The following is a 19,143-nucleotide window of genomic DNA, read 5'->3' as shown; positions in this document are numbered from 1 at the left end:
CCCGCGGCAGTTGCGCCCGACTCCCGAGCCGTGCGGCGCCTGAGGCGCCTGCCATCACAGCCGTGCTGTGTGGGAGGGGGCAGGGGCTGACGCTGATGCTCCCGACGTTTGGGAGTCCTTTGCGCAGCTGTGGACTCCGGCGGTTTCTCCTGAACGTCGGGAGTCGTCCAGCGCCCTCCAGACGGCCGCGAGGCGCCCGCCGGAGTCCGCGCTGTGTGGGAGGGGGCAGGGCTGACGCTCTCGTGGTCTCCCGACTCTGCCAGCCAGGTCTCCTTCTCCAGACGTTGGCAGCCCAGCGCAGCTCACGGGGCGCCCAGGGGCCGTCAAGGCAGATGCTCGGCTCCTGCCGGCGGCCCTTCTCCCGCCATGGCTGCCGCCGCGCACCCGGCTGGGCTCCAAGCAGGCGGCCGCGGGGCGGGTGTGTCGCTGGGTCCGCTCCTCCTCCTCCTCCCTCGGCGGGGCTCTGAACTCCGTGTAGGTGTGTTTAAACTTTTATTGATGAAAAGTAAACTCTTCAGCATCAATCTGTCATGATATTAACACGTATTTTCATTTTAGGCAGGCTAAATCATTTTGATTAATGACACAGCACTTCCTGTCGAGAATCCCAGCAAAACAATTTTGCATAGGTGTACGCCACACATTTCATTAAAGTGCGCATCCAGGGAATCCCCCCCCCAAAAAAACCCAATTTATTGAGTACATAATCATAAAAGGACATCATTTTTATTCATCAAACTAATGAAACAAAAGCTTCACTATTTCTTTTAAATTAACAACCAAACTTTAAAAATACAATCTTAAGTGAGACACAAATTACTATCTTTTTGGCAAGTGTTTCTTACAGTCATAATTATATAGTCAATATAGGGCAGCACAGAGTTAAATTTTTTAACTTTTTTAATGGTGGTGTGCCTCGAGATTTTTTCATGGAACAAGTGTGCCTACTCTACAGACATGGTGGATCTCATTCAGAAGGACCTTGTAACTTACCTTACAAAGGAAGCACACCTTACAACTGTTTTGATACTGGAGTACTCTAAATGCTGATTTGTTTAAAATGTGGTTTAAGCAGGTATAGGACTTGATATTAATGGAAAAACTGACTAACAAAGCTGAAGGCCAAAGGACCGACACACGATCATACAACTTTTATAAACATGGTTAAGCTTTATTTAATAAGCAACTACGTACAAAAGATCATGGCTATGGACTACCAGCAACTTATGGGGACATATGGAAATAACTTTTATTTGAAGGAGAATTATCTGTGTGTATTTGAATGGGACTGGGGCTTGGGAGGTGGATAGAAAGGAGTTTTTCTTTTTGATTATGTTTATGTATTATGAAAATGACAAAGCAGCTTTTAAAAAGAAGGTGACAAACAAGCATAGAAGCATGAAAAAGATCCCAGAACAGCTGTGTTTTTAACATGTTCTTCTTAAGGTATAAAATTATTCCCATTTTTCAGGAAAGGGGTGGGGTTTTGTTTGTTGGTTTGTATATATGTTTGTTTGTTTGTTTTTTGAAGGTGAAAACTATAACTTGCAAAGTTGTGCTTATCTTAATAAAGCTTGAACTCTGGTTATACCGTATTTGGCAGTCAGTATACATGCAACAATGTTGCTGACTGTTGCTTATACCCGAGAGTTGTCCTGTAGGGTGTTCAGGGATTACGGGTAGTTTTGTCTCCAATCCTTTTATTATAATCAACAGCATGTTCAATTAACAAAGGTAGATAAAAACATACTAACAGAGCAATCCTAGCTGGGGCTGGGGGAATTCAGAGCAGCAGACAACTGTTGCATATGAAGCCTTGCTGGTTCCTACTATCACAGTGGTATGGCGGTGGAGCAGCTACCAATTCTAAAACAATTTCCTATTTAACTGTACTTTTTTAAAAAAAAATGTCTACATGAAATTGCTGTAGGTTGTTGAGTTTATAGAATGCAGTTTCTTCAATATGCTGATGAAACTGAAATGGAGGTTGTGAAAAAGACTGATCATCCCAGGCTAATCAAGATAAGAGACTTTTTTTGAAGGAGACTTTAAAATTGCACTGAATTTTATGGCAGATGGGGATCTGTTGGACAAAATTCTGTACCCAAAAAGATGAAGCTAATCTTGTACAGACATTGGTGTTCCCTTGATCTGGACTGGGAATGGGCCACAGTGTTACTTACTCCCTCCTGTCAGCCAACTCTCTTCATGCATCCTGCTCCTAGTCATAGTTCACAATTACAAGAAGTAAAATAAAAAAATTCCTTCAGTAGCACCTTAAAGACCAACTAAGTTTATATTTTGGTATGAGCTTTCGTGTGCATGCACACTTCTTCAGATACACAGATACACACTTCTTCAGATACTTCACACTTCAGATACACAGATACACACTTCTTCAGATACTTCTTCAGTGTGCATGCACACGAAAGCTCATACCAAAATATAAACTTAGTTGGTCTTTAAGGTGCTACTGAAGGAATTTTTTTATTTTGCTTCGACTCAGACCAACACGGCTACCTACCTGTAATTACAAGAAGTGTGCATGCACACGAAAGCTCATACCAATGACAAACCTAGTTGGTCTCTAAGATGCTACTGGAAGGAATTTTTTAATTTTGTTTCAACTCTATCCATATTAGTCATGGTTATTTCTAACCTGCAAAGGCCCCTACCCAAACACTTGATCAACTCTACCTATAACTTGTTTCATGTAATTTCTACTAGCCATTTTATGCTTCAAACCAGAAAGGAATACACATTATGCAGTTACTTAAAATGCAAATGTTTAGTACATTAACAAGACAGATAATTTATTTTCTTTAACCCTCCTCCAGAATGCTCAATCCAGAGAGGGTACATTTATTTTTAGTCATGCAACACAGCTGAACACAAACTGGCATGCATTAGAGAATGTGAATAACTATCTATTCAACATTGTTGAATGTATACTCTCCAACTCTGCATGCAGAATAGTTCTTTTACAGGCAAATTATAAACTGTTTTTACAGGACTCTCAACACAAATTATCAAACTACTTATATGACTGAATATTAACCAATTGAGAGGAGAGCGTCATGCAACCCTACACCAACCAAAATTATAACATTCTACGTACCCTGCAAATGAGGCAGAAAAACAGAAGGCTCTTAAAAGGTAAAGGGACCCCTGACCAATAGGTCCAGTCATGACCAACTCTGGGGTTGTGGCGCACATCTTGCGTTATAGGCCCAGGGAGCTTCCAGGTCATGTGGCCAGCATGACAAAGCCACTTCTGGCAAACCAGAGCAGCACACGGAAACGCCGTTTACCTTCCCACTGTAGCGGTACCTATTTATCTACTTGCACTTTGACATGCTTTCGAACTGCTAGGTGGGCAGAAGCTGGGACCGAACAATGGGAGCTCACCTCGTCGTGGGGATTCGAACTGCCGACCTTCTGATCAGCAAGCCCTAGGCTCAGTGGTTTAACCCACAGCGCCACCCGCATCCCTGTAAGAAGGCTCTTACAGACTAACAAAACATCAAGAAACTGGAGAACAGGTTTTAGTTTGGCACAGCCCTAGTCTAATCATAAACTTTACTAGACCTCATTTGCAATTTGCTGCTGGCATCAAGCTATATCTGCAAGCAAAGGCCTGGAATCACATGGCAGCAACAAATTACCATCTGCACCATCTCACAAGGTGTCCCTGGCAGTGTTAGAAACTCAGATATATAAGCTAGGTGCCAAATGGCTCCTTAAACCAAGGTTACAGTTGCCAAAACGGAATGTTTACTTGCCATTTTTGGACAGTTCTAAAGTCTTATTTTTCAAATGATGGATTGAGTGTGGTTGATTCTCAGTTAAACATCTGGCTAGTTCAGATGACAACCTTGAGCTTTGAGAACTTAAGTAGAAAAGTTGTTTGATCCAGGGGCAGTCCACATATATACTGCCCTATTCCAACCTCTATTTCTTAATGGTGACTGCTCCTGCTCAGGTTGCACGAGAAGCATTTTGGTTCCAGAAATTCATTCTGATTGTGCAGATAAAATATAAGTGATAGAATTCTACAGAATGAGATATTAGTGTGTGAAAACAGTCCAGATCCAATGATCCCCAGGCATGCAGCTCCACATGGTGGAGATATCAGACACCATCCTGGCACCCAGGCATAGTCACTTGGTTGCAAATGATTGAAAGCCAGATGCAAAATGTGCCTGGCACCTGGCTAATTTCAAACACTGGTCCCTGGCAAAACAAACACTTCATATATGTCTCCATTTCAGTCCCTAGGATCTCTGGTCAAGCTACCTCAGATGAATTCACTAGAAAAGTCACCTGTTTAGGTTCTGAGGCAATCAAGTCAAGGGACACAATATTCAATTAGATAACCCATCAGCCTGACACTATACAAAGCTGGTTTGTAATAAACATTCTTAGGAGCCACTGTTTGTATTGTACGCTTATGCAAGAACAATAAATACAATTCAACAAGTTTAACAAAAGTTCTTTGTATACCAACTCTTGGTGGTTACAATATACAACAGCAAACAAAGTCAGCTTTAAATATAAAGGCATTGTTTTTAAAGACAAAAATGCATGACTTAACAAGAAATCAAAATTGCTATTATCTACATTATTGGGAAAGATTGAGGGCACAAGGAGAAGAGGATGAAAGAGGACGAGATGGTTGGACAGTGTTCTCGAAGCTACTAACATGAGTTTGACCAAACTACGGGAGACAGTGGAAGACAGGAGTGCCTGGAGTGCTCTGGTCCATGGAGTCACGAAAAGTTGGACACGACTAAACGACTAAACAACAACATTATTATTATAATGAAACAAACAAAAAGCACACAAACCAGTCAAAGCAACCTGCACCAGATGAACAAAATTGCTTGCAGGCTCTTGATCTTATCAAATTATGTGAAACAAAGCTTACTAACAAAGCTTAAAACTAAGGGTAATATCAGATATAAAGATTTTCTCTAAGCAGGTAACATCCACTACTATAGGAGTTCAGTCTATGAAGGTGTCTAGTGCACAGTCTAGTCCTGAGCTATAAATTAAATTTCAGGTATTGAAAACAAGTTATGGCCTACAACATATTCACTCAACCATTCATCTTCTTAGTCTAACATCTAGTAGGAGAGTTGACCATATGGATTCAGAAGGCAGCAAGGGAGAAAGTGCCATCTATCTTGACCAGGGGTAGGCAACCTAAGGCCCATGGGCCAGATGCTGCCCAATCGTCTTCTCAATCCACCCCGTGGACGTTCCGGGAATCAGCGTGTTTTTACATGAGTAGAATGTGTTCTTTTATTTAAAATGCATCTCTGGGTTATTTGTGGGGCATAGGAATTCATTCATTTCCCCCCCCAAAAAATATAGTCCGGCCCACGCTGAAAAAGGTTCCTGACCCCTGATCTTGACTAAGACACATTAGAAGACAATATTGTTTGCAAGTTGCAAATATTCACTTCTTGAGGAAGCTGCTCAAGGGAGTGGTTGCCATGCAACTCCAGACACTCTTGGGTGGACCTGATCACCTGTATTTCAACTTTGCCTGGCTCTGGCAGAGAAACTGCCTCAGTTGTCACAATGGTTGACCTGTAATAGGAGACGGACAAGGGGAGTGTGACCTGGATCTCTTAAAGCAGCAGTAGAGAACTGAATCTGACCAGCAAGCCACAAAGTGGCTACATCCCAGATTTGATTAGTCATGATGACCATCCACCTTTCTACCGTCTGGCGCCACAATAGCATCAGGTGACACTTTATTGCCTACACAGGTCTTGCAGAACAGTTTACAAAGCATTATCTTATGAAGTCCCTTGGAAAGGACTTTTTAAGCATCACAGATCAGCATCTCTCTCTTTGGCTGAACCAGGTATTTTACCTGCCCAGCAGCTGACATAGAGCAGGTGGGAATGCTTCAGCCCAAATGGCCTAGCAGGCCAAATAAGGAGGTTTGGCAGGCCTTTGGATCATATCTATCTCTGTCTTAGAAGCTTTCTAAGGATGCTCTCCTTCTAGATAGGCTATATTAGGAACTGGGGAGCCACAGTTGTTGCAGGGAAAAGAGAAATCTCTGAGGGACAGGCAATTCCCTTTCAATAATCTGAGGATGGAGGATATCTGGTATATTGCCTATTATGTAGCAGCTGTAACCCAATTGATGGGAAGAGGGTATAATTCCCACTTAAAAACTGAGGTATACCATGTAGTATCATAGGAGAAACCTGTAACTGTATGTGTGTAGATAGATAAAACGTTATTTTGCAGCAATGCAGATGTTTTATAATTGAGCTTAAATGGTTTTATTAGATGGTTGTTATAAACCACTGGCAACCTCAACCTTCTTCTAAAATGCCAAGATTATAATACAGTATATAATCTATATTATATGGGGGTTACAATCTATAACCATGGAGATATTAATAGCAGAGTATGCATAGGTTGCTGTACAACAATCCCTTGCAGCCTAAACCAGACCTGCAACATGGGGATTTTTTAGCAATTAACAGCATTACAGCATTGATGTTTCTTATTAGAAACTAGTATTTATTCTTATGTATGTGTCTTATGTATGTGAAAGCAACTGACAAAAATTGTAATAGTGAAGACCCTATCTGTAACTTTAGTTCACATAAAAAACATTTTTGCATCCTTTCATCCTATGAGAAGCCACCTGCAACCTCTAAAACCCTCTCTAAATGGTAAGAGGTATATGCTGAACAGATGTGGGAAGGAGAGGGCTACTGGATCCAAGCCCAATTATCCCCTCCTTTGCAGCTCACCACTTCCCTTCCCAATTGCTCAGGAGTCCCTTGATCCTCGATTAAGACTTTCAGGGGAAACACATAGCTGCAGTGGGAAGGAGGAGATGCAAAACTTTCATTCCATTGACTTTCTTAAGTTATCTTAGGAACCAAGGCAGTATATAGAGGTACCAATAAGAACATAAAAATGAGAGCAGTAGATAAAGTAGCCAAGAAACATATCCTAATAAAAACAAAAACATAGCAGAACAGGTCAGGGGTCGCATGGTGTTTAAAGACAGCAGTGATGGCATCATGCACACATGTGCCTAGGGAAACAGTGTCTTAACTTGATCACTACCACAAAGACAGCCCCCTGTCTCGCTACCAACCTCCTACAGTTCCTCCCGTGCCCCCTTGCTTGTGGGAAGGGCATAACACAGTGAAAGCTCTGCCAAGATTGCTACAACTGTGACAGGGTATCAAGGATAAATTGTCTATAAATTGGCCTTCAAACGTTATGGAACAGGGAGATCCAACACTCAGTCCAAGGGCCACATGCAATCTTCTAGGCCTTTCTGGGCAGCCCTCAGCAACATTTGACACCCTTCTCACAGCCCTCCTTCCCAAAGCTGAGTCAGTGAGGCACTGGATTTTGGGTAGGCATGGGGGCTCTGACAGTGTCCTAGAGTCCTCCGTCTTCCTTCCAAAGGCCTAGTTAACTCTCAGATTAGGAAAGAAGATGGGAAGGATCTAGGACCCTGCCAGAGCCTCGCACCTCTTTCCCAAATCCCAGCACCTCACTTATCCAGCTTTTGGAAGGCTGCATGATGGCTGCAGGGGGGGGGCATCAAATTTTGGCCTCGCTCCACCCCCCATGTGCAACAAGGGAGTGTGCAGTCTGTGGGTTCCATGTCAAAGTATTCTTGCGGCCCACTTAATATGAAAAGTTGGACTGCCCTGTATATTCATCCATGCATACTTCAGCTATGGATTACGATCAAGGAACATCTTGTATAGGTTTTGAAGGTCGGTTTATGGACATTTTATTCCCATTTTTGAATAAGATGCACCGCTAGTGTTTCCCTCCTAACTTGACTGTTAAAAAAAAAAACCAAAATGAAGAAGGGAGAGAATTTAGGTTGGTTGCCTTCTCATTCCGCCTACCTACCCAGCTGGCTGATCGTTGTCCATGCATTAGAAAAAACTAATAGTCACACTGTGTTACTGATAGATTTCAACACCATTTGTCAACTCAGATATGCTAACACAAAGCCATAAGCTCTGCCCTGGGAATGACAATTTACAGAAGTCAAAGTATCATTCTAGGATGAACTACTTTACTAAATAGCATTTCTTACTACAAACTTCAATCCTAAGAACACTTATTTGGAAGCAAGTCACATTGAATACAATGGATAAATATTCACAGATCAGGCTGTGCATAAACTTAGCAATGATGTAGGTACACTACATAATTGTTTACTCATTTGTATATTACACCAATCAAGAAACATTATTTTTTGAATCTGTAATCACATGACACAACAAGCACAGCTCCCTATAAAATAGTTTAAGAAACTGTTTACTGAAAGACCAAGGAAGAGATTCTGATAAATCAATGTTCTTAACCTGAATAAATCTCAATAAATTTGATTTCAAAGATATGAATGTTATCAACAAGAAATCTTGTTTATCTTGAACAAGGCAGTGTAAAAAATAGTAAGGCTGCAATCCCATGCATACTTATTTTTAAGTAACTCATTGAAATGGACTTATTTAAATGAACATGCATAGGATCAAGCTACACTTCTACACAATCCATAAAAATATAGTCTTAAATGAGGAATTGAATACAAGCCATGGAAAAGTGCAAAGTCATACTTAAGTGAATCAGTAATACAATAGCTTCCACACATGGCATACAGTGGTACCTCGGGTTACAAATGCTTTGGGTTACAAACTCCGCTAACCTGGAAGTAGTTGCTCCAGGTTGCGAACTTTGCCCCAGGATAAGAACAGAAATCGCGTGGTGGCAGCGGTAGGCCCCATTAGCAAAAGTGCGCCTCAGGTTAAGAACAGTTTCAGGTTAAGAATGGACCTCCAGGACAAATTAAGTTTGTAACCCAAGGTACCACTGTACTATAGGTAAAGGACTTCTGGACGGTTAAGTCCAGTCAAAGGTGACTATGGGGTGTGGTGCTCATCTCATTTCAGACTGAAGGACCCGACGTTTTTCCACAGACAGCTTTCTGGGTCATGTGGCGAGCATGACTAAACTGCATCTGGTGCAACAGAACACCGCGACAGAAGCCAGAGCGCACAGAAATGCTGTTTCCCTTCCCACAACAGCAGTACCTATTTATCTACTTGCACTGGTACGCTTTCGAACTGCTATGTTGGCAGAAGCTGGGACAGAGCAACAGAAGCTCATCCCGTAGTGCGGATTCGAACCGCTGACCTTCTGATGAGCAAGCCCCAAAGCCTTGGTGGTTTAGACCACAGCGCCACCCGCGTCCCAACATGACATACATTTGAAAGATTTGATATTCAGACCATGATACTGTTAGAAGAGAGTGATACAGAAAAGTTGGTCATCATAAAAACTTACAATATTGATGTGCAATCCAACCCCTGATCCTGCCAGGTCTATGGTTGTCTATTTTTAAAAAAATAGTTTTTATCCAGGTTTTTTGTGAGTCAGCCTCTCATCCTCACCAGTCTTTCCCTTCCATCTGTTGAACAAGTGGGTAGGTGGCCTACTGGAAGAGCCCAGCAGACACCCCCCCCCCCCGGCTCTTTCTGAGAGCAAGGGGAAACCAATACTGTACCGGTATGTAATCTGCTCGATCCAAAACCAATCTCACTGCCACCAAAAAATGGCATCTGATCTGATCTGAACACAACTGTCTGCTCCCCTTTCCACCATGGGCCACTCCATCAGCAATAGGAGCTTAGATTGCACCCCAAGACACTACAATGTGGTCAGTATTAACAAGCATAATTAAAAATAAAGAAATAAAATAGCTTGAAGTAAAAAGCTACTACAGGACATTATACATTTTAAAAAGCATTGACTCCATTTTTACTTAATTCCAAAATACAGTATAAAATTTAGATCAGTGGCCTAGGGTATCTCTGCAACAGGAATCCAATCTAAAACTGACTTACTAAGGTTCTGCTTGAGGAGGAGCACAAATCCCAACGGTTGCATAATTCAAGCCTACTACAAACACTTTCCTAATTAAGACACCTAATCTTAATTACCCCTCTTCACTGAGAGTAAGCAACATACAATGCAGTAGGACTTACTTCTGAGTAGACATAGGATTGGGGGACGGGGACCTAAGCTGTGAGCCAGAGTCCTTGTTTCAGATCCAGCCACTTGACTTAAAGTTACTATTTGTCAGCAGTGATATGCAGACAACAATTCTACCTACCTTAAAATATTGTTGTAAAGATCAATAATGTACTTTGAACATTAAAGCACTATGTAACTATTCAAAAATATATACATATCCGATATAATTAATGTTATAAGCAACTACAGATATTTAGGATTTAAATTTGCTTTTTCCAAGTACTAATTTTGAGACTTTATTGAAAGTCTAATAATTATATACTTTGCCCCTGAAATTCTGTTCATTTTTATTCAGAAGTAAGTGTCATTAAGTTCAAAGGTTTAGTCCCTACCCCAGGTAAGAATGCAACCTATGGCTGTTTTGAGCTAACCTAGGAGCTTTGCAAAATAAAAAAATTCCTTCAGTAGCACCTTAAAGACCAACTAAGTTTTTATTTTGGTATGAGCTTTCGTGTGCATGCACACTTCTTCAGACCTCCACCATTCATCCAAAGCAGTATTCTGTGGGAGGGGGCAGCAGGGAGCAGCATGGAAGACACAGAAACTCACATAACCTTTTTTTCACAAAAGAATGCAATTATTATATGATGAATTGTATTCTTTTTAAAAGTCATTTCATCACATAAGCTAAGGCAAGGAAAAGAGCTCCTAAACTAAGCCCTCACCAAAAAGGAGAGAAAGCAAAAGAGATAGTAATATATGTGTGTGTGTGTGCATGCGCGTATGCATTTGTGTAAATGTTGCCCAAATTTCACCTTATACCAATGAGTTTATATAACAATTGTTGATTTCATTCTAAGTGGCTCATATAGGAGCAATCTTTAAAAAACACCAGCAGCTACAATATATATGTACAGGTAGAAAAAGCAGGTCAGGGGTTTTGAACCTTCCCAATAGAAGGTAGAAGACATGAGCAACTGAAAATTAAACATTTCATTCAATCATGTTCTTTCAAAACTTCAAATTTAATTTGCAATTGGGCTGTTGAGTAATTAAAGCGCTGTTTTTATTTATTTTTTAGCATGTTGTCTGCTTTTAACGATTAAAACTATAATCACAGTATTTCAATCATGGATGTATACATTGAGTATGTTTAACAAATACAATGCTTTATCTTGACCAAATAAAAATTATAATGTTTTTGAAAATTTCAAACACATTGCCCTATATAAGCAATGCATGCACATATCCTGCATATAAAGCCCAACCCTTTCAATTGAAATAGCTTCAGACAAATTATTTTTAAAAATTTCTAATGAAGAACACAGATTACTCAATTCTACTTTCAATTCTACTGGGTATGTTAGTTGACGACAATGTGATGGACACTGAAGCTGCACTACAGAGCAAAGGCAAGCAATGGCACCATAAGGGGAATCCCAGAGCCTATCTTACAGAGGGAAATTTTTAACGGAGCTTCATCAGGATTTTGCCATTACATCCAGCTTCTACGGCCGCATGTACCATTCTCTTCACAGCAATCTGTGACACCTTTGCTTTAAAAAAAAAATCTATCACAAAAGATGGGGGGGGCGAGAGAACTGAAGCCAACCTATGATTTGTAATAATTAACATTCCCCCACATCTGTGCCTATTCAAATACACATCCCCATAGGGAGCCAAGGGAAAGGTGCACAAACCCTTTTATGTCAAGCACCCAGAGGTAAAGCATGGCATAGAATGGGGTTTTCAGCCCAAATTGCAATTTTTACTAACAGGACAGGGAAGGAAAAGCCACAGCACAGAACATGAGTCTGCAGCGCAATTGCATACATAATATTGCTCACACCTAACTCATTGGGGGAGAAGAGATGGGGGTGGGGGAAGAGAAGAAAGCCACATGTATGACATACCAGAAGAATAAAAATAGGCAAGGAGAAGCAGCGAAAGACGAAAAACTGCCTGGGCTGGCTCTTCTTGCACCACGAGAATACCAAGCACATACAAGCAGCCCGGCGAGATGGATCATGCCGAGGTCTCCAACGCCACCATCACTCCCAGTACAACATAGGTACAGTATTAATGGATGCGGGGGTCTGGCAAGCCCTTGGTCTTGCTGCTCCTGCTGGAGATAGAGGCGGTGGCGGCTGCACTTGTGGTGGCGATGGTGGCAGGGGGAAAAACCCTAACAACCACCACCAGAATACCCCCCCTTCTTCAAAAAGAAGCAGCAGCAGCAGCTCTGTAGGGAAATGGATGGGGAGGGGAGGGGAGATGCCCAATGGGACTTGCGCTTCGGGTGGGGAAACAGCAGCCACGGCTGGCGGAAAGAAATTTGGAGGCGGTGGGGTTGTGGGGGGGGGGAGAGAGAGAGGAGAAAGAGAAGCAAGGAAGTAGGCGGCATCTGTGGCAACTACGGCGTGTGTGCTGGGTGGTGGGCGGCTGAGGGCTGTGGGTGGGATTTGAAAAGGGGGGGCGGTTATGGGGAGGGTGAGGGAGGGAGGGTGAAGGGAAACTGCAATGTGGGCGACAGGTGGGGCAGGTAAACGCCTCCACCCCCGAGTGCCCGCGGCTTACCGGGCCTCGCATCCCCCGTCGCTCCGTCCCTCAGCGCTGCTGCTGCCGCCGCTATCGCCGCCGCCGCCTCCCTGGGGCCGCCTTCGCTATTGCCCACCCGCGTGGAAAAAAAAGAAAAGAAAAATTCATCCCCGCACTTGCCTCACGCCTTCCTCTCTCTGCCTCGCACCTCGCTCGCTTCGTTCTCAGCCAAACCCGCTACCCGCTTGCAAGGCTTGGAGGGAGGTGTTTACCGAGACGGGCCTTCCCTCCTCCTCCCCTTGCCTACCGCCCGCGCTCTCGTTTGGTCCACTGACAGTCAGCCCCACCAATGGGAAAGGAGCACGGGACGGGGGAGGCCACGCCCTTAGCCCCACGGGAACCAATGGAGCTAAGCGCCCGCCTCCTCCTCCCCCTCCACACACAGACCGCGCTCGCTTTGCGCCACGATGGGCTGGAGATGGGCGGGGGTCTCCGCGACCTTCGCCGCCGTGACTCCACCCCCACGCCCGCCTTTTCCTCGCGGCTTGGCCCCGCCCACCGCACGTCCAGGCTCGGTTGGCTTTACAGTTCCCGAGCAACCACAGGGGCCGTGATGGAGACGGAGGCTTTTACTTCTGCCGCCGCCGCTGCCTGGCAGCTGGAGCCGGGAGAGGGAGAAATGGAGGGGGGAAGGGGGCTGGTAGCAGGGGAGTCGTGACTGGGAAGTCGCAGCTGCTGCTGCCAAGGAGAGAGGAAAGGGTGGGGAGGAGGGCTGGGTGCTCGTGAGGGAGGCATAAACAGCACCAGCAGCTGGTGCTGTCATGACTAAGCAGCGTATGTGACACAGGCAGAAACAGGTGGGGGCTCAAAATAGGCAGGGGAGAAGAATATATGTGTGTATGTATATATTCATCTTCTTCGTCGCTCCCTAGCACGAATTTCCCTCAGGGTGGATGCTTTTTCGTCCCCCCCCACTCCATTTTATGACTACTGTTGCATGTGCCAAGGGGGTGCACACCGGCACGGGGGGAGCGGGGAGGCGCCAAGGATGCAACGTGCAGGAAACCGCTAAGCATGTTTGCAGTGTAGGTCAGTAATATGCACAGGCTTTCCTCCTTAATGCATCCCTTCTTGCTGGATTCCCCCCCCCCCCAGTAGCTGGAAAACAGGGCTGTGTACACTGGCTTAAAATGCAGCTAGGTCATTCTTGCGCCCCCCCCCATTTGAATCGAAGCTGTTGGATGGGTGTGCAGTATTACTTCGTAAGAAAAGACAGGATAGGAACACTGGTAGTATGGATTGTAGCAAACCGTGCATCACCTCCCAAACCGGTGGTGGGAGGAGGTCAGGAGGAGCAGGCTGGATGGGAACTTGTACAAAGCCCTAGTACCAGATATCGGTACACTGTGAATTGTAAACCCATTAACTAGGAAGTTAAGTCATGTTGAATTCATAAACAGTGGAAATTGATTTTGGGTCAGGATACATAGGGTCCAGTCATTAACTCCCCTATTGATTGTAATAGGTGTTTTGTTACTTACTTCAACTGAAGCAAGATTGATCTTCAAGGCTGTAATCCTCAAAACATTTCTTTGGAAGCAACTGCTGTTCAACACAGTACTCTCGAAAAAAGTCCGAAATCTCCTCCTTACTTGAAAGCAGCTATCAGTGAAATAATGTTCAAATCAATGTGCTTAGCATCAGTGATAGCCTCCTTTATTCAAGTAGTTTGTGGGTTAGACATCCAAAATGTTCAGATAATTGGAATATTAGATTGTGAGAATTATAAGGGCATATGCTGGATTTGTGGTGTATTCTGGATACAATGCATGAGCTATAGTGTCTCCCCCAAGTTAGATAACTAGAACATTTACCTCACCATCACCAATAAAATACACTATACAATTCATATATACCCAGAGGACTCATATGATACATGATCATATCAATTTAAGTCTGCATGTGTCTGAATGCTTCATTATGTGACTGTTAGTTTCAGCCTTTGCCAAGCTTGCATTCTCCAGATGTTTGGGGCTACAACTTCCACCAGCCTGGTCGAAGTTGCAGTTAAAACATCTGGAAAGCACCAGCTTGTCAAATACAATTCTAAGAGCAAATAGAGAGCAGGGGTGAAACTTAAGCTTTTATTATTATTTGCTTATATTGCACATATATACATTCAAATCGAGATACACGCACTTAAAAGAAAATAGAGAAATACAAAAGTATAATAAGATCTAATAAAATAAAAACAGAAAGAAATAAAGATAGAAGCACCGAAAAAGAAAATAAATATATACGTTTCATTAATTCATTTAAATCTTAAACAAAAGAAAAAGAAAAGAAGAAAACAAAAAGGAGAGGAAAGACACAAATAGATACATAATTCATTCTTAAACTAACACATATCAAACAAAAAAACACATATATACATTCAAATCGAGATACACGCACTTAAAAGAAAATAGAGAAATACAAAAGTATAATAAGATCTAATAAAATAAAAACAGAAAGAAATAAAGATAGAAGCACCGAAAAAGAAAATAAATATATACGTTTCATTAATTCATTTAAATCTTAAACAAAAGAAAAAGAAAAGAAGAAAACAAAAAGGAGAGGAAAGACACAAATAGATACATAATTCATTCTTAAACTAACACATATCAAACAAAAAAAGAAACACACTAATTGTGGACTTCCGCCAACTTCACTACAGTTCATTATTTCTAATTAAAGTCTATCTGTATTTCAGTAAATCCCTCATCTTGGTATCTGGGAACTTTTTCCTTTGCGGGGTTATTCTAAACACAGCCAGAACAAGTAGTTATTTAGGTAATCCCATGCTTTTTTGTCTATCTTGGTAGACTTGTATCTTATTATATCTGTCAGCTTTGCGAGCGCCAAGTATTCACACAGTTTACCCAACCATTCTTCATATAGGGAGCAGGGGTGAAACGTTAAGTTTTTTTCACCTGGGTCAAAGACCCAGTGTGGCATACCCCCGTACCCCCCCCCCACACACACATTTGTGTACACTCGCACAGAGAGGCTGGGAGCTTCAATGGTGCCCCTCTGGAGGCTTTACCTGAGGCAACAAAAAAAAAAAACTAGCCCCCTTCCCCACTACAGCACTGTAGAGAGTCCTGCTGGGTCCTGTTTCCTCTTGTGACCAGCCAAATGCCTCTGGGGAACCCACAGAAGAAAATGAGGGCAATACCACTCTCCTGTATTTTTCCAGCGAGTAGTGACTGGTTATGTGAGCTCTCATGGAAATAATGGAAACAGCAGGCCATCCAGTCTAGCTAATTGCTGCAAGATAGTATCTGCCTTCTAGCAAACCAGAACTAAGGCACATCACAACTGCAAACCTAACCATACTTACTAGGAAGGCCTACTCATCTCAGTAGGTATTCTGAACGTGTATACTGTACTTAGGTTTGAGCAGTAAGGTGCTTACAGAGAACAGTAATTACCGATTGCCTGTGTAAGCTTTGTAAGGCGCCATGTATATGGTGGGCGCTGTATACATAATGATGATTATAACAATGGCAGGTAGCCAAGCCACACACTAAGGCAACCCAAGAAAAACAAAACACAGGTACTTTCTCATGTGACCCAGGGCAACATTCCTTCTTCTTTTGATGGTTATGGATCTGGATCACAGCCATGGATATCAAATGTGTTTCTAAGACTTCAATCCTAGGCACACTTATCTAGGAATATGCCCCTATGAACACTTACCTGCTGGGAGCAACTCAATGTGGCTTCCTACTAAGTAGATGTGTATTGTATTGCACTCCCACCTGAGTATAAGAATGCTGCCAGAAAACCTTTAAACACAATCCACTTTGGGTATACCACCTGCCAGGATACCTATAACATAGTCTTCCTAATTTTAGTGTAGAGCCTATGTGTGTAGGAAGGCTTTCAAGCACAGGTGTCCACAGGGGGAGGGGGCATTGGTCTCCTTGGATTGATTATTTATTTATTTATTTATTTATTTATTTATTTATATATCCCGCCTATCTGGCTGGGTTTCCCCGGCCATTCTGGGCAGCTTCCAACAAATATACAAATACATTAAAATATCACAGATTAAAAACTTCGCTAAACAGGGCTGCCTTCAGATGTCTTCTAAAAGTCTGGTAGTTGTTTTTCTCTTTGACATCTGATGGGAGGGCGTTCCACAGGGCGGGTGCCACTACCGAGAAGGCCCTCTGCCTGGTTCCCTGTAGCTTTGCTTCTCGCAGTGAGGGAACCGCCAGAAGGCCCTCGGCGCTGGATCTCAGTGTCCGGGCAGAACGATGGGGGTGGAGACGCTCCTTCAGGTATACTGTACTGGACCGAGGCCGTTTAGGGCTTTAAAGGTCAGCACCAACACTTTGAATTGTGCTCGGAAACGTACTGGGAGCCAATGTAGGTCTCTTAGAACCGGTGTTATATGGTCTCGGCAGCCGCTCCCAGTCAGCAGTCTAGCTGCCGCATTCTGGATTAATTGCAGTTTCTGGGTCACCTTCAAAGGTAGCCCCACGTAGAGCGCATTGCAGTAGTCCAAACGGGAGATAACTAGAGCATGCACCACTCCGGTGAGACAGTCTGCGGGCAGGTAGGGTCTCAGCCTGCGTACCAGATGGAGCTGGTAGACAGCTGCCCTGGACACAGAATTAACCTGTGCCTCCATGGACAACTGTGAGTCCAAAATGACTCCCAGGCTGCGCGCCTGGTCCTTCAAGGGCACAGTTATCCCATTCAGGACCAGGGAGTCCCCCACCCCCGCCCACCCCCTGTCCCCCAAAAACAGTACTTCTGTCTTGTCAGGATTCAACCTCAATCTGTTAGCCGCCATCCATCCTCCAACTGCCTCCAGACACTCACACAGGACATTCATGGCCTTCACTGGTTCTGATTTAAAAGAGAGATAGAGTTGGGTGTCATCTGCATACTGATGAACACCCAGCCCAAACCCCCTGATGATCTCTCCCAGTGGCTTCATATAGATGTTAAAAAGCATGGGGGAGAGGACGGAACCCTGAGGCACCCCACAAGTGAGATCCCAGGGGTCTGAACACTCATCCCCCATCACCACTTTCTGAACATGGCCCAGGAGGAAGGAGCGGAACCACTGTATGACAGTCCCCCCAGCTCCCAACCCCTCTAGATGGTCCAGAAGGATGTTATGGTCGATTGTATCAAAGGCCGCTGAGAGATCCAGCAGAGCTAGGAAACAGCTCTCACCTTTGTCCCTAGCTCGCCAGAGATCATCAACCAGTGCGACCAGGGCAGTTTCAGTCCCATGATGAGGCCTGAATCCCGATTGGAAGCGATTCAAATGGTCCGCATCCTCCAGGCGTGCTTGGAGTTGTTCCGTAACCACTCGCTCAATCAATGGTAGATTTGAGACTGGGCGATAGTTGGCCATATTTGCCTGGTCTAAAGGTGTTTTTTTAGAAGCAGTTTAATGACCATAATCCCCAGGTTCCCAGCTTTCATTTATTTTAGAAAAGAACAAGTTTCTATCATTTGTAGAACCTGAGATATAAGGCAAAAGGTGCAGATACTACTCTCACATGTTTGTGTGAAATTGGCATGATCATCCCTTTTAGCATTTACCTACCTGCCCCCGCCCAAAAAACTACCTTCAGATGCTCATCCTTGCAAAATACGTATCTAAAACTAATAATGAGAGGAATGTGGAGGTACATTCTCATAGGCTTTAACATGCAATACACTTTTATTTTAATCATACCTTTGGGCTCTTTCATAAACTACATTAACAATGCAATTTTTTTGTCTCTTGTGTACATTAATTTTGAATTTATCTATGTGTGTGACATGGTACATATTGGGAACTGCCATTTTTGGATTAGATTAAATAACAGACCCTGGAAAATTAGGTCTTAAATTAAAAATGTCTGTATGCATGTTCTGTGATCAGTCTTAAAGATGTGTTTTATTGTGGGCCAGATGCATAACAGCTATAAACCTGTGTGTGTGTATTCTCTCCTACACCATAAAATTGTGTTGATAGTACAATTAAGAATGCAAACACACTAACTTTTAGCATGTACAACAGAGTGACACACTTATGAAAAGCTACGGGAAATGCAAGTAGCAATTTTAACATCATGATCAAACCACCCCTGGTTGTATTCAAGGATTCTATACAGTAATCTAAAACAGACATAGGCAAACTCGCCCCCCATTTGTTTTGGGACTACAACTCCCATAATCCCTAGCTAAAAAGACCAGTGGTCAGGGATGATGGGAATTGTAGTCTCAAAACATCTGGAGAACCAAGTTTGCCTATGCCTGATCTAAAAGGAACTGCAGCCTAACAGGAGAAATGGAACAAGCTCACTCTGCAAGCCAAGTCATTCTTACCTTTGGTTCCTACCTTTGTCTCTTAACAAGGCATCAAACAAAAATAATAAACCTCTTAGTGGCTGCAGTAGCTTCTGGTTGCCAAAACAAAAGGTACCTGTGCTGTAAGGTCCAAGCTGCTTTTGAGGCACAAAGAAGTACCATCTCTGCCCATCACTCTCGTGATACAGCATCTTT

At 43.3% G+C, this 19,143-nt stretch overlaps 1 protein-coding gene across 3 annotated transcripts in view; it reads right to left on the bottom strand.

The window, feature by feature from the left end:
- Positions 1-12,914, bottom strand: part of CDKL5 (cyclin dependent kinase like 5) — a 62,599-nt gene extending 49,685 nt beyond the window's left edge. For 2 of the 3 annotated variants that reach the window (XM_088667773.1, XM_088667772.1), the window contains exon 1: positions 12,766-12,914. The gene's annotated coding sequence lies outside the window, so the exon portion shown is untranslated. Of the gene's footprint in view, positions 1-12,624 lie in introns of all 3 variants that reach the window. The other variant, XM_035114911.3, reaches the window with a different exon arrangement.
- Between the last annotated feature and the right edge of the window lie 6,229 nt (positions 12,915-19,143).

The sequence above is a fragment of the Zootoca vivipara genome, chromosome 4 (genome assembly GCF_965207765.1).
Source record: "Zootoca vivipara chromosome 4, rZooViv2.hap1.1, whole genome shotgun sequence".
In the NCBI taxonomy this organism is placed as follows: Eukaryota; Metazoa; Chordata; class Lepidosauria; order Squamata; family Lacertidae; genus Zootoca; species Zootoca vivipara.
Note: the sequence above shows the minus strand (reverse complement) of the source record. Positions and strands in the feature narration are given on the sequence as shown.